Source organism: Mauremys reevesii, linkage group 5 (assembly GCF_016161935.1).
Source record: "Mauremys reevesii isolate NIE-2019 linkage group 5, ASM1616193v1, whole genome shotgun sequence".
Lineage (NCBI taxonomy): Eukaryota > Metazoa > Chordata > Testudines > Geoemydidae > Mauremys > Mauremys reevesii.
Genome location: NC_052627.1, coordinates 55,597,786 through 55,617,743, shown reverse-complemented (window position 1 = coordinate 55,617,743; position 19,958 = coordinate 55,597,786). Strand labels below are relative to the sequence as shown.

The 19,958-nt window shown below is 41.4% G+C and overlaps 1 long non-coding RNA gene across 2 annotated transcripts; it reads left to right on the top strand.

The window, feature by feature from the left end:
* The first annotated feature begins 564 nt into the window (after window positions 1-564).
* On the top strand, window positions 565-19,679 carry LOC120406542. 2 transcript variants are annotated; one of them, XR_005599340.1, is made up of 4 exons: window positions 565-791; window positions 1,864-2,001; window positions 12,696-12,839; window positions 19,566-19,679. It is a non-coding gene; the product is annotated as an uncharacterized LOC120406542 (long non-coding RNA). The 2 variants fall into 2 exon arrangements; XR_005599341.1 differs by having other exon boundaries at window positions 1,824-2,001.
* Window positions 19,680-19,958: the final 279 nt, after the last annotated feature.

Below are 19,958 nucleotides of genomic sequence, written 5' to 3'. Positions count from 1 at the left end.
CAAATGCTGAAATCTGCTTTGAAATTCACATTCTGTGAATATGTATGCCAGTAAATTGGACGGCTCAAATGTTTATGGAAAACCAACACAAAACAGGTGTGAGTGTAGCTAACATTGGTTAGTTTAAAAATATGAATTCCTATTCAGAGGAATGTTTTTGCCTTATTCACCCAGACCTGCTTGAACCACATCACTGGCTGTTCTTGTGTAGATTCCATCAGCACGACAATACAACTTTCTTTGAAATCTGTTGGGCTTAATCTCACCATCATATGCTCCAATTCAGTATTGCAATCCCCTGTTGTACATTTCCCAATATCAGAGATGAGTGAAATATCTTCAAGACTGTGAGTGAGAGTGAAATTAACTATTTTTTAATAAAAAAAGATGGTGGGAATACATAGTGGTCTTCATCAACTGAAAGAGTATATAAAACCTAGGCCTGCATCCTCTGGTGCACATAGTAAACTCTGGGTGCTACTGATAGGGAGAGTTGTAAAGAAGATATTTCCAGTTGCCCACTCACAGGGTTATTTCCATACCAGCCCTGTCCTGATGATAGTTCACAGCAGCCTCAGGGCCACAATACACCAGCTGGAGATTGCCATAGCCAGCTCACTGCGTCCTGCAGAGGTGTCATAGAGCCACCTATTGGAACTCTGTGATGTCTGAGAATTCCATCATCCTGGGTAAATCATCAGCCTTCCCAACACGCCCCCAAGTAGGGCAGCTTTAAGTCCCTTTTCTACTGCCAGAATGGCTTGACAGGAACTTATGGTGGATATAGCCCTGTAAGTGCTTTTAACTTATTCACCATATACAGTAATGCCACCCCAAGTGTTCAAAAATCATCTCAGGCCCCAAAAATCATGAGTTTTTTCTAAAAAACCATGAGCTTATTTTAACTAATAAATATTGGGTCTTTGTTTTTCCCCTTCTAGTTTCTAAGCCTCTGTAGAGCACTTAGGTCACATTTTAAAGCTTTTTTTCTGCAACCATAAGAACTAAAAACTTACTTATTAAATGTCAACTGAGATTTTAATGTAACCTCTTGACTTCAGAAGCTAGGACTTTAAGAACAGTCACAAATATTGTGAAACTTGCAATAAAATTGTGAAACTTGCTAACACTGCATTTGATGTCTTTACATAACTAGTTTCTATTATTTGTATTCAGTACAATTTTGTATTTATATATATGCATTGTTTTCAGTTTCTAGGAAAAATAAATATACAACATAAATTATTGTGCCTGGTGATGAAGTCTCTTCCATAGTTCAGTTTTTATATCATAACTTTATCATTTCTACCTGATTTTTCATATCCCTGAGTGACAGCCACATGTTTCTTCAAAAGTAATCTCCATGATCTTGACTGTTTTTTTTCACTGATCTTTTTCTGGGAAAAGTTTTCAGAAGTGTGTCATTCTACATGTTTCACACTTTCCGAAATCACACCATATTTAGTTCAAATAATGTCCCACTCTTTAGTTTGCAGCATCACTGTCTGTTTACCTTTTTGATTTAATGTGCTCAGGAAGCTGTTGTTATTTGTGCAGTGCAAATGAACAGTCATTTTAGTCACCCAGAATCTCTAGAAACTCCCAGCCATGCTATGGAGGGTACGAAAATGTCTTTGAGAGACAGAGCGAGTCTAAAATCAGAGTAGAGATGAGACTTTGAGACTGACTCTCCTCCTCTGCTCTCTTTCTCCTTCTCCATTCATTCACTTTCTCGTCTGTCATTATCCCCATTCACACTCTCTCCTCGTCCTTCTATCTTTCCCTCTCCTCATCCATTCCCTTTCACTCATTCATTTGCTCAGACTGTCCTCTCTCACTCTCATTTCTTTTAATTAAGCATAGATTCTACTGAAGCTGATCATCATCATCCATCATGTGACCTGCCTAAAGGGGGTCATGTGTAATCACGTGTTCTGCATAGTCCATCTCTGAAGCACGATGCCAATTCTGTGACTTCCTGAAACTCTTGGTTAGCCAAAGGTAGGTCACATCTCCATGAGAAACATTCACCTGCTTACCAAAGAACTCAATTTTTCCACAGGTTTCCAATGTGATCATTCCCCTCTATTCAGCATTGGTGAGGCCTCATCTGGAGTACTGTGTCAAGTTTTGGGCTCCACACTACAAGAAGGATGTGGAAAAATTGGAAAGAGTCCAGCAGAAGGCAACAAAAATGATTAGGGGGCTGGAGCACATGACTTATGAGGAGAGGCTGAGGGAACTGGGATTATTTAGTCTGCAGAAGAGAAGAATGAGGGGGGATTTGATAGCTGCTTTCAGCTACCTGAAAGGGGGTTCCAAAGAGGATGGATCTAGACTGTTCTCAGTGGTACCAGATGGCAGAACAAGGAGTAATGGTTCTCACGTTGCTGTGGCGGAGGTTTAGGTTGGATATTAGGAAAAACTTTTTCACTAGGAGGGTGGTGAAGCACTGGAATGGGTTACCTAGGGAGGTGGTGGAATCTCCTTCCTTAGAGGTTTTTAAGGTCAGGCTTGACAAAGCCCTAGCTGGGATGGTTTAGTTGGGTTTGGTCCTGCTTTGAGCAGGGGTTTGGACTAGATGACCTCCTGAGGTCCCTTCCAACCCTGATATTCTATGATTCTAAGGCATCTGGCTGTTAGATATTGTAATGTGATACTGCTGGGGTTGCAGGAATCTGTGACTTAAAGGAGATCAGAGGTATGTTGCACACAGGCTTTTTGCTTATAGAGAATTTCCTAGGCCATATGGCAATATTGTTCTTTATGTCATGGAATATGTGTTCTGCCACACCAAAACCAAACAAACATGAATATTAAATATCTCCCAACTTAACTGATGTACATGTCAAAATAAAGTACTTCTCAATTTCTGATCCATTCTACTTACTTACATTTATGCCTCGATCCAGCAAAGCACTTAAGCGTGTGATCAAGGGCTTAGTCTCTTTAATTGGTTCAAAGAAAGCAGTACCCAATGTATTCATCACAGCTGAGTACTGGTTTTGAGAATACACTAGGTTAATTGTCATGGTGCTTATTTTATTCATGCTTTGAGATGTTTATTTCCTTTAGATATTTTAGAGTGCCAGTTTGAAGTAAATGGGTTCTGTTTTCCTTTACATAACATGAACAGCATTGAGAAAAGATTAAATTTGTCACAGGTGAAAAATATACCCACTTTGCAAAGTGGGTCAACTGTCCCCAGGGTTCATTGGATGATCTCTCTCTAGGGCTAGAAGAGAAGCCCTGTTATCCTAACTGAGTGGTGTTTAGCATGTGTGGCAGAGAAAATGTGCTTGTAGCAGCAAATAGGAGTATATGGGTAGGCCAGGGTCAATAAATGCTTGTCCATTTAGATGGAATTAGGTGTTCATTGCTATTGGATGATTGTAGAGATGATTACAAACAGGCCTGGTGACATCTGTTGATTATGTAAGAAAGTAAATTTTGATTAGGGTTTCTCAGTGTTTGTTGTTTATTCAGTAGATTTGAGTGACTTTTCACTTTAGTAAAACTCTTATTGCCAGGGGTGGCTCCAGGCCCCAGCACGCCAAGCGCGTGCTTGGGGCGGCATGTCGTGGGGGGCGCTCTGCCGGTCGCCGGGAGGTTGGCAGGCAGGCTGCCTTCCGTAGCTTGCCTGCGGAGCGTCCGCTGGTCCCGCGGCTCTGATGGACCTCCTGCAGGCGTGCCTGCGGAGGGTCCACTGGTCCCGCGGCTTCAGTGGAGCCGCAGGACCAGCGGACCGTCCGCAGGCACGCCTGCGGGAGGTCCACCGGAGCCGCAGGACCGGCGACCGGTAGAGCGCCCCTTTCGGCATGCCGCCATGCTTGGGGCGGCGAAATTTCTAGAGCCACCCCTGCTTATTGCCATTATGATTTAAATGAGCAAAATGTTAATGTGATGAAGACAAAACACTTTTTTTATTTGTTGTTTTGACAAAGTGGCTTTTCATGAATATAAGGCACTCCTGAGAGAAGCAGCAAAATGTTTATTACAAAAATGAAATATCAGTTGCACTATGTAAAATCTGACTGCGTTTAGTGTCTGTCTTCATACTACAGCTTCCACTTCATCAAAAATAGCATCAAATAGTGTAAATGTGACGGAGTGCTGGGCAACAGCAGAAGAGCTAGCACTCTGATCACTGCAACTCTAATGAATTACTCTAGAGTAGATCTCATTAAGAAGAGCTGTGTCTAAATGATGGATGGGGATGGGCTGAGGAGAACTAAGAGGCTAATTAGCCCACTAGGCAGACGATACAAAAGACACAGGAAGTCAGTGAGAAAGGGGAAGTAGAAGAGAGAGACCTTTGACTTTTAAAGCACTGTTAATAAAATCAGTACAAAAACACAGTAAAAACAAGAAAATTCAAAAATAATTGCCCATTCCAAACAATACAAAGTGCATTTTCAATAGCCCACTGCTATATAAATTGATCCAAGTTGCTTATAAGAGTGTAATATCTAAACAGAATGTTGTTTACCTGTGACACATTGTTTTCCTTTCCTCTCTTGCACTGTTTCTTTTATAATTTGCTGACCTTCTGTGACTACAGCCTGCAAGAAAAGTAAAATGAGGCTTTCATGTGCACAGCTGTTGAAATTTGGACAGGTTTTCCTTAAATAAAACACATCTATGCTGGCATTAAAAACATTGTAAGTGATGTGTTTTGCAAAAAAATGGAAATGTCATATACATAAATATGCCACAATATGATAGTGTCTAGATCAAAGTGTTCAAAATGAGACAATTTTGAGACAGTAATGTAAGAATCAAAATAACACATCCATGAGTCTCGTGTAGGATACCAGTTGCTTAACTGTGGCTTGCAAATCACTGCTTTTTACACACCCACATTTTACCAACTGTTTAAGTAAAATCCTATCACTACATTCTAGTAGACATATTGGTCTATGTATCTAGGTTCTTGTACAGGGCTCATCACTGTGGTGTCTGAGCACCTTCAATTGTCTAGATTCATTAAAAGGTTAAGAAAAAGGTAATTTTGAAACTAAGAGTTAATAGATAATGGGGGGTTAATTGTTTCAATTTTCTACTTTTGACAAAAAGTTCTGGTGATAATTACTGAATTTCTATATCGTCATAGCACTTATTCACCAAGTGTTTCTTGTTCAAGCTATCTGGGTTGAAGATAGCTAGTTCAAGGGAGGACTGGCTGGCTCAACAGATTGTGTATCTTTCACATCTAGGTCATTTGTTCAAATGTAGCCCAACACCTAAGTGACAAGTCTTAATGATGAATAGATGATGATCCATCTGAAATGAAATGGTGGTATCAGTTCATATAGGGAAAGTGTCAATACCACAAAAGTGGCACTTGCCGTTGTTGGCAGTCTCAACTGAAAAGCCTTAAATCACATGAGCAAAAGAGCTTGAACTGTTCACCTGTCTTCATAATGTGATCCTTCCGGGTCAGTGTTGGTGATCTGGTTCTCCCCATGCCATACTTGTTGATAAGTAGAGGACTTTAATTGATAAGGTTGTTAATTCACCAAATTAACTTCTAAAATCTTGGAGGAAAAAAGAATATAAGGATCTCAAATAGTGTGGCCAGCATCCTGGTAATGATTTCAACTTCTCTCTATTTTTCTGGATTCAGCAATGGATTTAGAGCATATATATTTCTTTTTGTTAAATATAGAAATTCAGTTACAGTCTTCCTGCAACTATTCAAGGAGATTCAAATAGTGAAGGATATTTATTTGTTAAATATTGAGAAACAAACACTAAGCACCATTGCATAATTCCTTTTGTGTTAGTCTGTCCTGCTGTCCATGAAGACTTCAGTTCTTGTTGAGGAAGAGCCATAAAGGAGGGTTTATGCTATTATTTTTCTTAATAGAAAGCATCTAAATGTAAGAAACCTGAAAGATTCAAATAGGCAAGGCACCAACCATGTCTACTAGAAACTTTGTAAAGACCTATTTAAAAATAATAAACAGGAAGGGATGATCTGTTTTCTTAAAGATGAAAAGCTGAAGAACAATCAGAAAATAAAGTACATTTTACAATTAAGACAGATATATCTAATTTAAATACCATCAAAAGGATGATCCCTATAATATCTTCTCCAGTCTCAAAAGATATTTCCTTCTATTAATTTGAGATGAAACTTGCTTCCATTAAAAAGGCAGCCCAAGCCCTATACACCTTTTAACTCCTTGTTTAGTTTAATTTCATGCCCAGTTGATCAAATCTGTTGTTCTTATCACTATAAGTAAGGGCTTGTCTACACTGGATATGCTACAGTGACACAGCTGCAGCCCTGCAACTGCATTGCTATAGCATTTCAGTGTGGACATTACTTACGCTGATGAGAGGTGTTCTCCAATTGCCATAGGTTATCTATCTCCCCAAGAGGCAGTAGTTAGGGTGATGGAAGAATTCTCCTGTCAATCTAGTGCTGTCTACACATGGACTCAGGTCGGCTTAATTATACCACTCTGGGATGTGGATTTTTTACACCCCTGAGAGACAGTTATGCTGACCTAATTTTCTAGTGTAGACCAGGCCTAAGAAATTCACTAGAGTTAAATTTACCACAGTATAGGCTCCAGCACAAGTCTTATGTGCCACTTTAAGTTCCATTTCACTTTCCAAAATAGAGCAGAAAAGTGAATTGCTCTTTAGTGACATGAAAAGAATTGGTATCAATTGTGACAGCATTGAAAGTGCTGCTGCTATAAAATGTTGTAATTGTTGTTAAACCAGACCTTTCACTACACCTTCAGCCGCCATCTGGCTTGTTTTTTACTTGCTCAGCTGGTTTTTGAATTTTGACACTTGAAGCCTTTTGATGTCTTTGTTAGATAAAAATAAAGACACGTTTATATAAAATGCAAGGCACTTTGTCCATGCTGTTACATTTCCCCCTATTCGTTTCCTTATCCTTCCCCTCAAAAAAATCCCCTGCCAAAGGCAAAACTAATGTAATAGGACTTCCCACAGAAAACATCAATAAAAGGGGCCGTCCACAAGTTAATGGCAAATTTTCAAAAATAGGTTCCGGCAATGCTCATGCAAAAATAATTGCATACCCAATTATCACATTTGCACATGCACATCAGATACATAGACAAACTAGTCAAGTACACATAGATGCAAATTTCTAGTTAAGCATCCAGCTTGTCTCTTGTGCTCCCTGGCAGTGAGTATATGCACAACTGTGGCTACAAATTTGCGCATGGACTCTAGGCTATATCCTTTGTAAAGGTGGCTCTTAGTATCTGGCTAATTTCAGCTCAGCCACTCTGAGAATGGTATTTTCCTAGCGTGTGCATTCTCAAGCATTCTCTTCTCCCCCATCTACAAAGTGATTGGCTTGTTCTGCAGGAGGAAATCGAACCCCAGAGAATTTAGGAAATCTGTCTGAGGTCGCACAGCAAGTGAGTGGCAGGACCAAGAATGGAAACTGATGCTCCTGATGCCACTCCCTTCTTCTCCCTCCTACTATGTCCAGCGTGACCAGATCACCTTCGCACAGATAGCTTAGTTTAATGATTCAAGTGGTGACCTTGATGTGATTTGCAATCGGTGGAAGACATGTAAAGCAGGCCTCTCTGTGCTGAGTTAATGGCAGGGGGAACCTCAGAGACCTTAGCACACGGGATATCAGGGTGGTGGGACAGGAAGATAAGGCTTTCTTGTGTAACCTACCTACAACAAGGGCCTGGATCCAGTTATTGTATTAACCCCAGCGAGGAGGTGCTTTAGATTTATTCTGTATTTGCCCCTTTCTGTGGCAACCCTCCCTCCTCCCAAAATAGTGACTGGTTACTAACAAAACAAACCCTAGTTAGTGGTAGGAGAAATATTAACAACAGTGCCACCATGTCCCGTGGCTTGTTCAAAATGATTAATATCCCCTTGCTTCCCCGTTTATGCCTTAAGTTTAACACACATTTGATCTTGGGTGGATGGCATTGTGTGTAGAATGTTCTGTTCGTGGAGTTTTGCTGAGATGCACTCAGAGGATAAGGACCCCACCACCTCACACACATATTCCCCATTATTTTCCAGACTGACTTTCTTTCTGGGGAGGAAAAATTCCTCCGCCACCCCAACCCCCGGTCCCAAAACCATGTCTTTCCGCCAGGGGTTGCTCTTCGCAGCTGGAAGCTAAAGAAAGCCAGGCTAAGCCAGATCACAGTCCAACGTGCGACTCTGGCTTTTTCCCCTTTTGAACTCGGGTGCGTTTAAGAACCGATGTCTTTGCAAACATATCAGGGCAGGGGGAGGGGGGGACAGAGGCAACGTGACAAGCAGCGTTTGCAGAATCCTTTCCATACATCAAAGTGCCACATTTAGGAATCGGGATATGGCTCAGGCAGACGTTAAGCAGCAGATCCCCCCCTCTTGAAAGGGCCTCGGAGACGAAGCATGTCGTGTGCAACTGTGCAGCTCCAGCCTCGTGTGATGGCAGAGACTAGAGAACTGTTCAGCAAAGCAGGACACGTTTCTCTGAAGTCTTTGGAAAGATCATAAAAGGGAAAACGCTGCTCTAATTCCTGCGCTGATGGGGTTGGTGGGAGAGAAAAGCTTTCGCGCTGAAACAATGGGGCAGGGTGAATATGCGCACGTCTGGTCCCCTCTCCCTGCTGCTCTTGAATGTAATTTTGCCCAGGCTGTCCCCAGTTTTGTCGCCTTAGGCCACTGGCACAGAAAGAGCGGTGTCATTTCTACCAACTGGGCTCCTGACCCAGCCACTCATCTGTCACCGCTGTCTCATTCCTGTTATTTACATCTGTCTTTAGCATTCTAATTACTCGCTTTATTACTTTAGCCTGGAGGAATCCCGTAAAAAACAGTGGAGATGAGGATCCTACCAACAATAAAACTGCCCAAAATCCCCACCACCTATTATACGGAGCACTTGAGAATATTTGTGCTGTTATATGACCTCAATATGTCCTTAAATTGGTCTTATTATATTTTCCTCTTCCACCCCCCCTCCCCCTGCAGAAATGACCTCTTTGGGGCAGGTGGTTAAAAAACAGAATATTCAGCCAAATGTGGAAGATGAGATTATTCTTTTGTCTTGGCCCCAGGAAGGGAGGGTGGGGGAGAGGGGACTTCACAAACTGAATCACATCACAACAAAATGTTGGAGAAAAAGCTGCAGTTTTGTTGTGGTGGATTCCAGATTTCCTGGGTCCCCCCTGACTTCCACGCCTCTCTTGTTTTCATCCGGTTCAGAAAAAAAATCTCCTGCTTCTCACTCAATGGGGGGAAATGTAGAAAACTTAAATTTAAAAAACAACAACAACCCTTTTTCGTTATTTTCCATTCAGTCTAGCAATTTTGAAAGGGCTTAATCTAGCTTCTATAATTTAGGGGACAGAGTATTTACAGATTGAAGATAGCGATTTATTTACCTTCCTTTATAAAGTATAATAGAGAGAGGGAGACGAAAAGTTTGCAAACCCTAGTTTCTTGCAGTTCAATACATTCATGAAATAAATGATCTAAACGCCAGACTAGGGCCCTGTAATTAATACAAACACATCCAGGGGAGCCGGCTGCAAATGCAGATTTGTTATTTATCCCTGCTAGTGAAATGTTTGTTGCACCCACACTTTTCTGCCTGTGCTAGCGGTTTTTATTTATTGTGTAACACTACCACAATCTCCTCCAGAAAGAAAAAGACAGCGTATATGGATTTTTTTAGCTAAATAACAGGTGATTTATTGGTCTTTATGGTCGTCTGATGGAGTGGTTGATAGATAACGTAATAATATGTACATAATTAAGCGGGTTTACTGTACCTCAGTCAAATTAGGTTCAGCTCTGTAGGATGTCCCTCCCTCTCTCAAAGCTGAGGGCTTCACTTTACTTCATCCCTCCTCATTAACGGGGGGTAGGGGGGGAAGGATGATGCAAAAACCAAAACCCAAACTCAATAACTAGACAAGGTGCAAGTTTAAGGGGCTGCCCTGCTGGAATGAGCAGTATCTGGTTCAGGAAGCCCTGCTCTACAATACAATAACACAGACATCACCCTACACACACGAGACCCAATCTTTCAGTAAGGAGAGAAAGAGTGTGTCAGACAATGAAAATGTATACAGGATATGCGTTGTGGCCACAGTCTGTATGACGAACAGTGTCTTCAATGTAAGCCAAGCACACCGAGTGATACTCATGACTCACTTTCTGATCTAGGGGCGTTGATACGTCTGTAAGATGAGTGCTTTAGGAAATCCTTTCCGTCCAGCCTTTTGTAACTAAAGCTAAACCCTCTCCTTGTTCTTGTAGGTTGTCCATTCAAGGCATGGCGTACTTGCTCTTCCAAACTCATCTAAATTACATCAATAACAGATCGCACTCTTTAATGAGCTCTCAAGTTTAAAGACTTGAAGGATATTAACAAGCCGCTTGACAAATGGTGCTTAGAAGCACATTAAAGACGCTGCTAATGGAGCGCATAATGACGGCTAATTTTCGATCAGATATAAATTAGAGCCCCAACAGTTATTTGCCTTAAGGACTTTATGTAAATGATTCTGTTCTGTATAAACTGAAAGGCGAAGCGAGCCCTGCCATGTTGGCAATCCTTGTGGATATGATTAATAGATCTGCAGCAGAACTGGGCGGACAACTCATGGCATTTCCAGCTAAAAGTCATACACTGTTTGAGTAGTAAATATTATATCTACACGGAGACAATGTGATTTGCGAGTAAATAGGTAGATTATAGACAGATACTGATACACAGCTGGGGCTAAGAGCTTCTCCAGCCACTCCAGTGTTTTAGGTGTCTGACCCTAAATGGAGATAAATTTTGTATTTATCTTATGTGTGTGTAATACCCCGCTCTCTCTGTCACACACACAAAGATGGATTCTATCCCATAAAACCGGGAAGCAATTTCAAGGGAACTTATCCCCGTGTGGTTACATCTATCGTTCTGTGCTTAGAGTGGACTGTGTTCATTCGCTTTTCTGTTGTCCTTTTCCCTTACAAATAATAGTAATAACAACAGAACCCTCCTGTGAGCTGCCTTGTGTTTAATCGCACGCAGCACACAGTTCTGGACAATGTCAGGAACCCAAGTACTTGCAAACGAAGCCAAGCTACTAGGGTGTCATGTCCCACCCCACGCTCTCTGCTCCTGACTCGGAGAAGTTGTCACACATTTCTCATTGGTTTTCAGGTAGATCTGTTCAACTTGCAATGGCGTCGGTAACATGTGGAGCTCTTGCCCCGCCTCCCATGAAAGGAACTCGCTTTCCACCCTGCCTAGGCGCTTGGGCATGGTGCCCTGCGGGTAAATCCGCCCCTTGCGGTTCCGGCACAGTGCGGTCAGGGGCCAGCCTGCACCCAAAGCACTAGTCTCCCTAGTGCAGCGATATCGAACCGCGTTACCTGCACAGGCTCTGCCCCCCTCACCCCGGCCCTGGGGGCAGAGGTACGGGGAGTGGGACACGTGGACTTGCTCTAGGCACGTCAGGCTAACGTTACCTTGCCAACCAATGGCGGGAAAGATGCTCGCACTCAGTGCTGTCGTGCGCCCTTTCGGGCTTTCAAACTCTCCCGCGGTAGGGACTGGCAGTAGCTCCCGCTTTGAGTGCAGGCTCCTCGCCGCCTGAGCGCGCGTGTCCGAGAGCGCTGCACGCGGGGGCGGGGCGGTATATTGCACTGGGGGGGGGGGAGCGGGACTGAGAGTTCATTGCCACAGCCAGAAATGGGTGTGACGTGTGTGCCCTCGCACGGCGCTATGGCTGCAACGAGCAACGCAGAGCGATTCTGTATGGCGCTGCTTTCTGCATTCCTGCCATTTTCCGCGAGGGGCTGGCGTGCTGAAAAACTTTTGCATGAAATCGTTCAAAATCCCCCATCTAGGTCTGATGAGTGAAATAAACTCTTTTCCCTCGCATGGGGCGATGCAGCCCTGGGTCAACTTCTCCCCACCGTTAATAAATGATGTCGTCACTCCAAAGGTGTGGACATAAATTCAATCCTACCAGTCTTCACCACTAAAACGCTGGCTCCCTCACACACACCTACAACAGTAAGTGATCCTTATGAGGGTGTTGGCTATTTATTCCTGTTGGGAGCCGTACACAAAAGGCAAATGGGTTATGACGGTCTCGCTCTTATATAAATAATAAAACGCATCACGCCAAACCCCTACAAATATGTCCATTCTCTGTGCTTTTCATTTAAGAAAGTGCTTCTTTTGCAATGGTTTCAACTGATTCCACTTATGGAAATAAATAGTGGTGTGACCGTAAAAACAAAACTAAAAACAATCACCAAGTAAGTAAATTCTAGTCCTGTCAAGTCTCCATAGCACTGTCTGCATTTGGGGAAGAAAAAAAATCTCCAGGTTATTTATGTTGACTTTCCGGTATACAATACCTTACTTCTAGAGCTTTGATTCTTAAGCCTGTTTCACTAAAGGGTATAAATGGGGCATGCAACACCACGTTCTTCCTACGCTCTTCAACATCAGCGGAAAGTGACATTTAACTCCACAGTGAATGTCTTTGTGTTGAGATCCAATTTTTCCACATTATAAAGAATAATCACTGACATCGTTTTATCAGCAGACATCGCTTTCATAATAATTGTTTTGACAAAACAGAGCAGAAAACATGGTGGGAACTCTCCAAACGGAGCTACCTGGGGTTTTAGTAAAATCTAAAGTTGTTCTTATTAACTTCCAGATCTGAATGAATGTGATAATGAGTCGAGAGAGAATGTTGAGTACTTACCCCTGTTCCGGAGGGTATACAGCTTTACAACGCGCAAGCTTATTCTCGGTGGATGAACTTAAGGGGGTACATTACCTCAGAACCTTCCTCCACAAGGTATTTCTACCAAATATTATACATGCAGTGCCTGCAGTTACAAGTAGCGTGGGGAAGTCAATAACATTATGCAAGGGAGGAAAACCAAGAAATGTATTCTGCATACAAGCGTCTAGCAATGTACTAATTAAAAAGTGTTTGAACTAAAATATTTGGGCTAAAAAGAAGCACGTTAGCTCTTACCTAGACCCTCGGAGGTGCGTTTTTATACGTTTTAATTTTAGTTTAAACGTTTGAACTTTAAGTGGCAACACACACACAGAGTACTTTTGCAACTTAGAAGTAACCAGATTTGCTTCTTTTTTTCTGTGTTACGGTGCCTTGGTACGTTTCTTAAAGGTGCTGTGAAAGTTGGTTGTCGAAACTCCCTGGACCAAATGGAGAGCCAGTGATTGTCATGCAAGAAGGTTTGTTACTCTAAGTGCTGGCCGCTAATGTCTATTTGCAACATGTCCTGCGTGCATAGAGTAAATAAGCAATTTCACTTTAAAGAACGTGTACAAAAAACCCCCCGAACTTATGACACGTTTGTTTCGTAATTTGTGTCATTTGCATATAAAGCAAAAGGCAGTGACGTAATTGTTTTCATTAATTGGATGGAACAGTTCTATTTTTAGAAGTTTTCTTTGCAAATTCTGAAGTCTAAGGCACCTTAATGTGTCCCCGTAGCTCTAAACTAGCCAGGTACATTCACTGTCCAGCACTTAGGGTCTGATACTGAATCCACTGAAGTCAGCGTCAAAACTCCCTTTGGTTTCAGTGCTGCAGTACAGGGTCCGTAGTCAATTACTTACCTCCTTTGGCACTTCTCGGGTGATTGAGACAAGCTGGATTTAGCTCCTGTTTAAGAAAATAAGGAAAAAAGAAATAAGTTCTGCCTCGTTTTCTGGTATCAGGAACCACAAATGAGAGAGAGGTTCCCTAGTTGCTGCATTCTCTGCTGTGTTCTGATTTCGATCAAGCTAGATGCTTAGCTTGCTTTACAGAAGTCCTTCTAAAGCCTTTTGTCAGCGTTGTACAGGATTTAATACGCGCACATAGCACTCTCTGCATTCACACGTCTTCAATTCCCTGGGATTATAAATGCTTGAAGAGCTTGGTTCAGTCATGTGGTGCCAAATAAGGGGACTAATGTGTGACAAGCCAAGCCAGAGTGAAGCCATATGCCAATGGTTAGGTAAAGTTGATTGTGGTATGCTAGGTCTAACTTTCAACTTGCACCTTCATAAATATATTTCTTGGGATTGTGGCAACTAAAATTCCAAATAGCTGAGTTAAGATTTTATAAAGAGCTCCTCTTCAGCTCCAAGACAAGTGCTTTACTATCTGATAACTTTTTTAAAAATCTGGTAAATGTATTTTCTTAATTATCTTTAATAGATAGATAGATAGATAGATAGATGATGTAGGGTAGCACTCCAAGTGTGTGATTTTTAAGTCTATTGTTATTTAAATCAAATGCAGAATAACACATATGTGGAATATGTTTCATATTATTGTTTGAGGTTGACGTTGTCCTTTAGCTACCCACAGAAACGGTTTTAAAACTAAAACTAGGCTGTGAGGAAATATGTGCCACTAGTCACAATGTACTATTTTAATGTATTTCTATGACATGATATGTTAATGTAACTATAACGTTAAAAGTATTTTCCAAATGCATTCATTCTTCATCAGCTTATTACTTCTCTATTCGGGCCAGTAAAATAAAATAAAGAGAACGATGCAAGGAGAATACATGCAATATAAAATGCAATATTATAATCACTTTAGGAAATCGGAGTATATCAGATCCAACGTTATTTAAACAGATTTCATCCCAACACACACAGCCCAGAACATTTCGCCACGGTATCTAAACGAGTGTGGGTCGGGATTTGTTTAAATAAACATTCCCTCAGCATTCAACTCGACGAGGAGAGATGATAAAGTATGACTGCAAAAGGACACCTTCTCTCCAACAGGTGACAGCTAAAGTAATGGATCTAGCCCCCAGAAAATAACAGAGTTGCAGAGGGTGTTCGGGAGACGTTAATTACTCAAACACATTAATATCATACAGGACCTGCAGTCCTTCCTCAGACAAAACTCCCATTGAAGTAAGTGGGCGATCTGACCGATGGTACATTTTTATGCCTTAAGGGCTTTTTGCTGCATAATTGAAGTCAGTGGAAAGAGTACCATTGTCTTTAATGGTGCTGGATCAGTCTACTCTACGTGACTCCCGCTCTGCACCTGCCTACGCAGTGCCTGGGACTTTCGTGCATAATTTCAAACCAGCCTAAATGAGAGATTTTATTTCATTCATTTCATGGAATGAAAACTTCTGCTACTGCTTTGCAAAAGCTAGATGCGCATTGGTGGCGCATGAAAGCAACCAGTCAGGTTAAAAAGCGTACTGCTTCCTTCCCCCTCCACGTTTTTGAACAGGATGAATTAAATTTGTAGAAAGCGAAACCGAGAAGGGAAACGATCTGTTCATTTGTATCTATCTGCTGTTCTTATCTTCAAAAGCAAAGCACTTTACCTTTCCTGTGCACGCTCAGGGCAGTTTTCTCTTCTGCAAATATTGTTGGTGTTGCATCCACAGACTGGGAAGTCACAAAGTTAGAATTAAACAAGGTTATATGCCTGGGTAGTTTCACGTGACTGTGATAATTGTATGAGAATCTGCTGGAGAGGACTTTAAAGACGATACCTTTAAGAAAAAGGCACATTTAAATGCCGCCACTCCTCCGCCCCGACTGAATGTTTTGTAAACTTTGCCACTCAAAACGTGCTTAATGTTGCTTGGGAAACGTCTAAGGGAGCAGAGAGCAGATTAACTCGCAGTCTTCTCCCCCTTAGCCCTTCCCCCTCCCCCCCCCCCCAGTCTGGAAGCCTCACGTAGCTTGGGATTTTTTAAGAATAATTTATGGGTCCAGTTCTCAAGAGCATTTCCTTGGAGCAAATGGTGGAACCATATTAGAATTTAAATAGACACGATTATTAAAATACAATGGACTAAAATAGCCCCTAATTTCTTGATGACTGATTTTCACAGTGTCTCTAGAAAGAAATTGTTTTAAAGGATAAACCGATAGCAATGTAGTTAGCCAGCACAGACCTTTTTTGGTGCGGCTCTGTCTTATTTATGCACCAGTTCTGTGGGCTGCGATTTTTCAGCAGTGGGTAGTTTATTGGTTGTTAGGGGAATTTGCTGAGATGAATGTCCCTGCGTATAGCAAAGGGTTGAGACACTCCTGTTCTTTTCCCCACGTCTCAGATATTGTATTCGTGTCCAATCTACAGCCGTTTGTTCTGGCTCTTTCTGCCATGAATACGCGTCTGATCAAGAACACAAACAGAACTGACAATCTGTACTCACCTAAAGCTCGGGGGGTATTTGAAAATGAAGTTATACCGCAAGCAGAGCGTTTGCCTTTGCTTTCACATCCCAGACTCATCGATTTGTTCCTGAGAAACGCTGCGCAGTCTTATAACAGCTACAACCAATTAATATTGCATTAACCCTATTTAAAAAAAATCCAAAAACACAAGAATACTGCGCCCTATCAAAGCCATCTATTATTAACGCAAATGTAATTGGAGACCTGAGCTAGATGCGTGTGTTATGGAGCAATGAAGGAAAACACAACCGTGACAGTATTCCAGAAAGGCAGGGGAGCCGAGGGTGTCTAATATTTAATTTCAGGTCTGTGGTTTTCTAATTCGAGATTAAAAGCAGTCACGTCTTTGAAGCCAGACACTTGGTGTAAATGTACAGTTAAAATATTCTATTCCATAGTCCCCAGACAGAGCTCTGCTAGTCCCAGGCTTCATTAAATTTTAATTATCATCCCAGACTGGAGCAAGGAAAGAGGGAAAAGACTGTCCATCTAATTGCAATTGATAAAAAAGAAGCTTGGATTTTTTTTCCATGCACGAAGAACATTTTCTTTTATATGTGTAAACCTCATATAGGGAAGTATAAGCTTCTCTACATATGCATTTGCTGTCTAGAAAGATCCCACTTGAATACAAAATGGAAAGGGATGGTAAATGGGACAAAAATGACATTCTCTCGGAGAGATCTGGCGAAAGATCAACAGAAGAGACAACGCGCCTCTAATTAAGATTCCACAGTTAAGAGATGAAAGCTTATTGTCTCAAAAACAAAGCACACTGATTCCTTGAACCTTCCCCAGTCCGGGCAGCCCTTTTATTTTGCAATAGGAAGACAGAGGCTTTTTCTTGTACCTTTATTACGTTTGTTGGAGCTCAGATTTCACTGTCTCACCCCTCTTAATTTGTTATTAATCTGCATGCGTGGGTCAGGCACTTATTCGGAATTGGTCTAATTGCAGGATATTTTTTTATTTGGGGGCACCAGAAAGCTTTCTATCTCCAGCCAGTAAAAAAAATAAAACCCACAGCGTTTGCTTTCTAAGCAGCTTCCTATTATCACATCTCCACTTAATTTTATTTCCATTCCTTACAAGTTAAATAGAAAGACTGGCTCACAAGGGAGCTGCCATGTGCCTACAGACTGGGGATGTCAAGCAGAGAGACTCACTGGGCAAAGTTAATTTCAATTCCCGAGGAGGATTTCACATTCCAGCTCGCTCTGACCCACAGTAATTAGCTGAGCTAACTAATGATTACTTACTTATTCCTTGTAATTATCTGGATTTAATAATTCGCTGTGTAATTTATTAATTCGCCCATAATAGCCTTTAAGTGAATGGCTCATTTAAGAGGGCAAAGCGGAAGTTCAGAGACTACTCGTTGTAGTGCACAAGCCTATTGACAAATACTGCCCTTCTGGTGATTTTAATTATCCGATTCACTCTTTCTGTGGAATAGGTAAGTGGCAGCGTAGACCTTTCTTGTTTATTTGTTTATGTATTTGGTAGCTGTTCTCTCTTCCCCTTTCTTTTTCAAGCCACACGAGAAGCTCACAGAGTATTCTTTGGTTCCCCTCCTCTCCTAGAGACACAAACATTATTAACAAAGCAACTTCTAAGTCATCAATATTTCCATCACACTGGAAAACATGAACTTCATTGGAGAAGCTGCAAAATCTTGCTTGATTTCACGCCAATTAAGTGAGGTGGAGGAAGACTTTAGCTTAGGCAAATAAGAGGGTTGTTTTGTTTTATTTAACAAAGAAATGTACATATCCCTGAATAGACGTTTAAAGGGGAGAAATCACGTTTTATAGTTTTATTTCAAGTTGCAATTGTGCTACTAAAATAATAGTCGCTTTGCTTACACGTTGTAAACGCCGTTTGCAAGATTACTTTTATTCATTGCAATATTGCATCTGTTTAGCTCATCAAAATGCATTTTTCCTTCTTAGGGAATTCAGAATAACTACTTCATACCTTCAAATCGCCACAATTTTAAACCAGCCTCTTAGTGCATTTTAGTTTATATATAAAGCAAGCAAGAGAATTGCACTTTCAAGAGATTTATTTAAAAAAATAGAACTAGCTAACAAAGAGATATTTAGATTAAAGACTGTAACCCTAAGTATTGACAGAGCGAATCACCACTGTAGTTTGCACGTTAGTTGACAATCATTTGCCCCCCCCCCGCCCCCGCCGCCACACGTCCCCCGGTCGTTTTTGATCACTTGGATGTGGAACCGAAAAACATGAAACGTTATCACTGGAAAAACTCACAACAGTAGCGACTACTCTGTGACTCTTTAATCTAAAGAAAAGTGAGGAAGTGAAGGAAGTAAGGTCTGAAACCTGCGATTCCTCTCTTTCGCCGTCTCTGCGGTATATACGAAGATATAAAATATCAATTTGTGTAACCTGAGTTCCTTCAGTTGTGTGGCTTGGCAAACATTTCAGAAACTGAGTCATGCGATACCGATTGATTTGATTTGATACACCAGTGACATACAGTAATATCCGGTTATCAGTTATCACTCTCGGCGTGTTCAGGGTATTTTTAAAGCAAAATATCTATGTAATCACTGAAGAGAAAAATGAATATGTAACAATAATTTGTAGATTACATACTTTTTTCCTGTTTGGCGTTGGATTTCTCTGTCTCTTATGAATGCCAAAGGATCTGTTCTTAGTCAAATTACTTTTTATTTGTTTTATTTTTCTAGTTAACAAATAAACATTGCGTCAAGTGGAAACAATAGGCTATTAAACAGAATATGAATCCAGATATTTAAAATATATTGGTGTCACTTTCAAAGTTATCTTTAAAGCATCTGTTTATCTATTCTATCTATTCACCATGACTTTAAATCATAAAACCCTCAAAGAACAGAACGCAAAAAGATTTACTAGCGGGCTGGAAAAGAAACGGCAAATTCTGAGGGGAAAATGTTGCTATTGTAACTGACTGGAGTGAGTTTAACAATATGTGCTATTAGCCCTTGACTATATCAATTCCCAGTGCAGCTCTCTATCCTAATCGATACTCTGCCATATCTGTAAAGCAGGAACAATTATTTATTCAAAAGATTAATTGGTTTTCTTGTTATATTTAGGTGCCTCCCCTGACTGCATGTTCTGTACTTTTTAAAAAAATGTTATTTGTAAGAAGATTTCATATGGCGATTCCCATAATCCCCCTCCCCGCCGCATTAACGCTATATGGAAGGATTTGTCTAGAGTGAAGTAATATTTCGTTTAATTTGCTGAGTCCTAAAGCAAGAAGCTTCCCCTCCCCCCAATTCATCTCTCTCTCTCTCTCTTTCTCTCTCTCTCTCTGCAGCAGGATTTCTCGGATGCCTGGGCTGAAGGAAGCAGCCACTGGCAAGGCTGGAGGGCCGGACAGAGCCAATCTGTCCTTGGTGCTGAAAGCAAAGCCGGGGTGAGGCAGAAGCAGTGCCACCATAACATAAAGGTGAGTGGGGAAGAGAGAAGGTTTGTATTTCAGCGCTCTCCGCTTTTACACTAAGATTTTTTATGTACAAACTGCCCCCCCACACACACACCCATACAGCGAGAGCGAGTAATGGCCTGGCACTGGCGAGGAGACTTTCTTTTACCATCGCTGTTGGTTTGGTGCGTCTTTTTCTCAGTTTTAGCAAAATAACAGCCCATAATCCCCATTTCCTACATTTGAAACGCGAAACGCCATGGTTATAGCCCCATCATCACCATT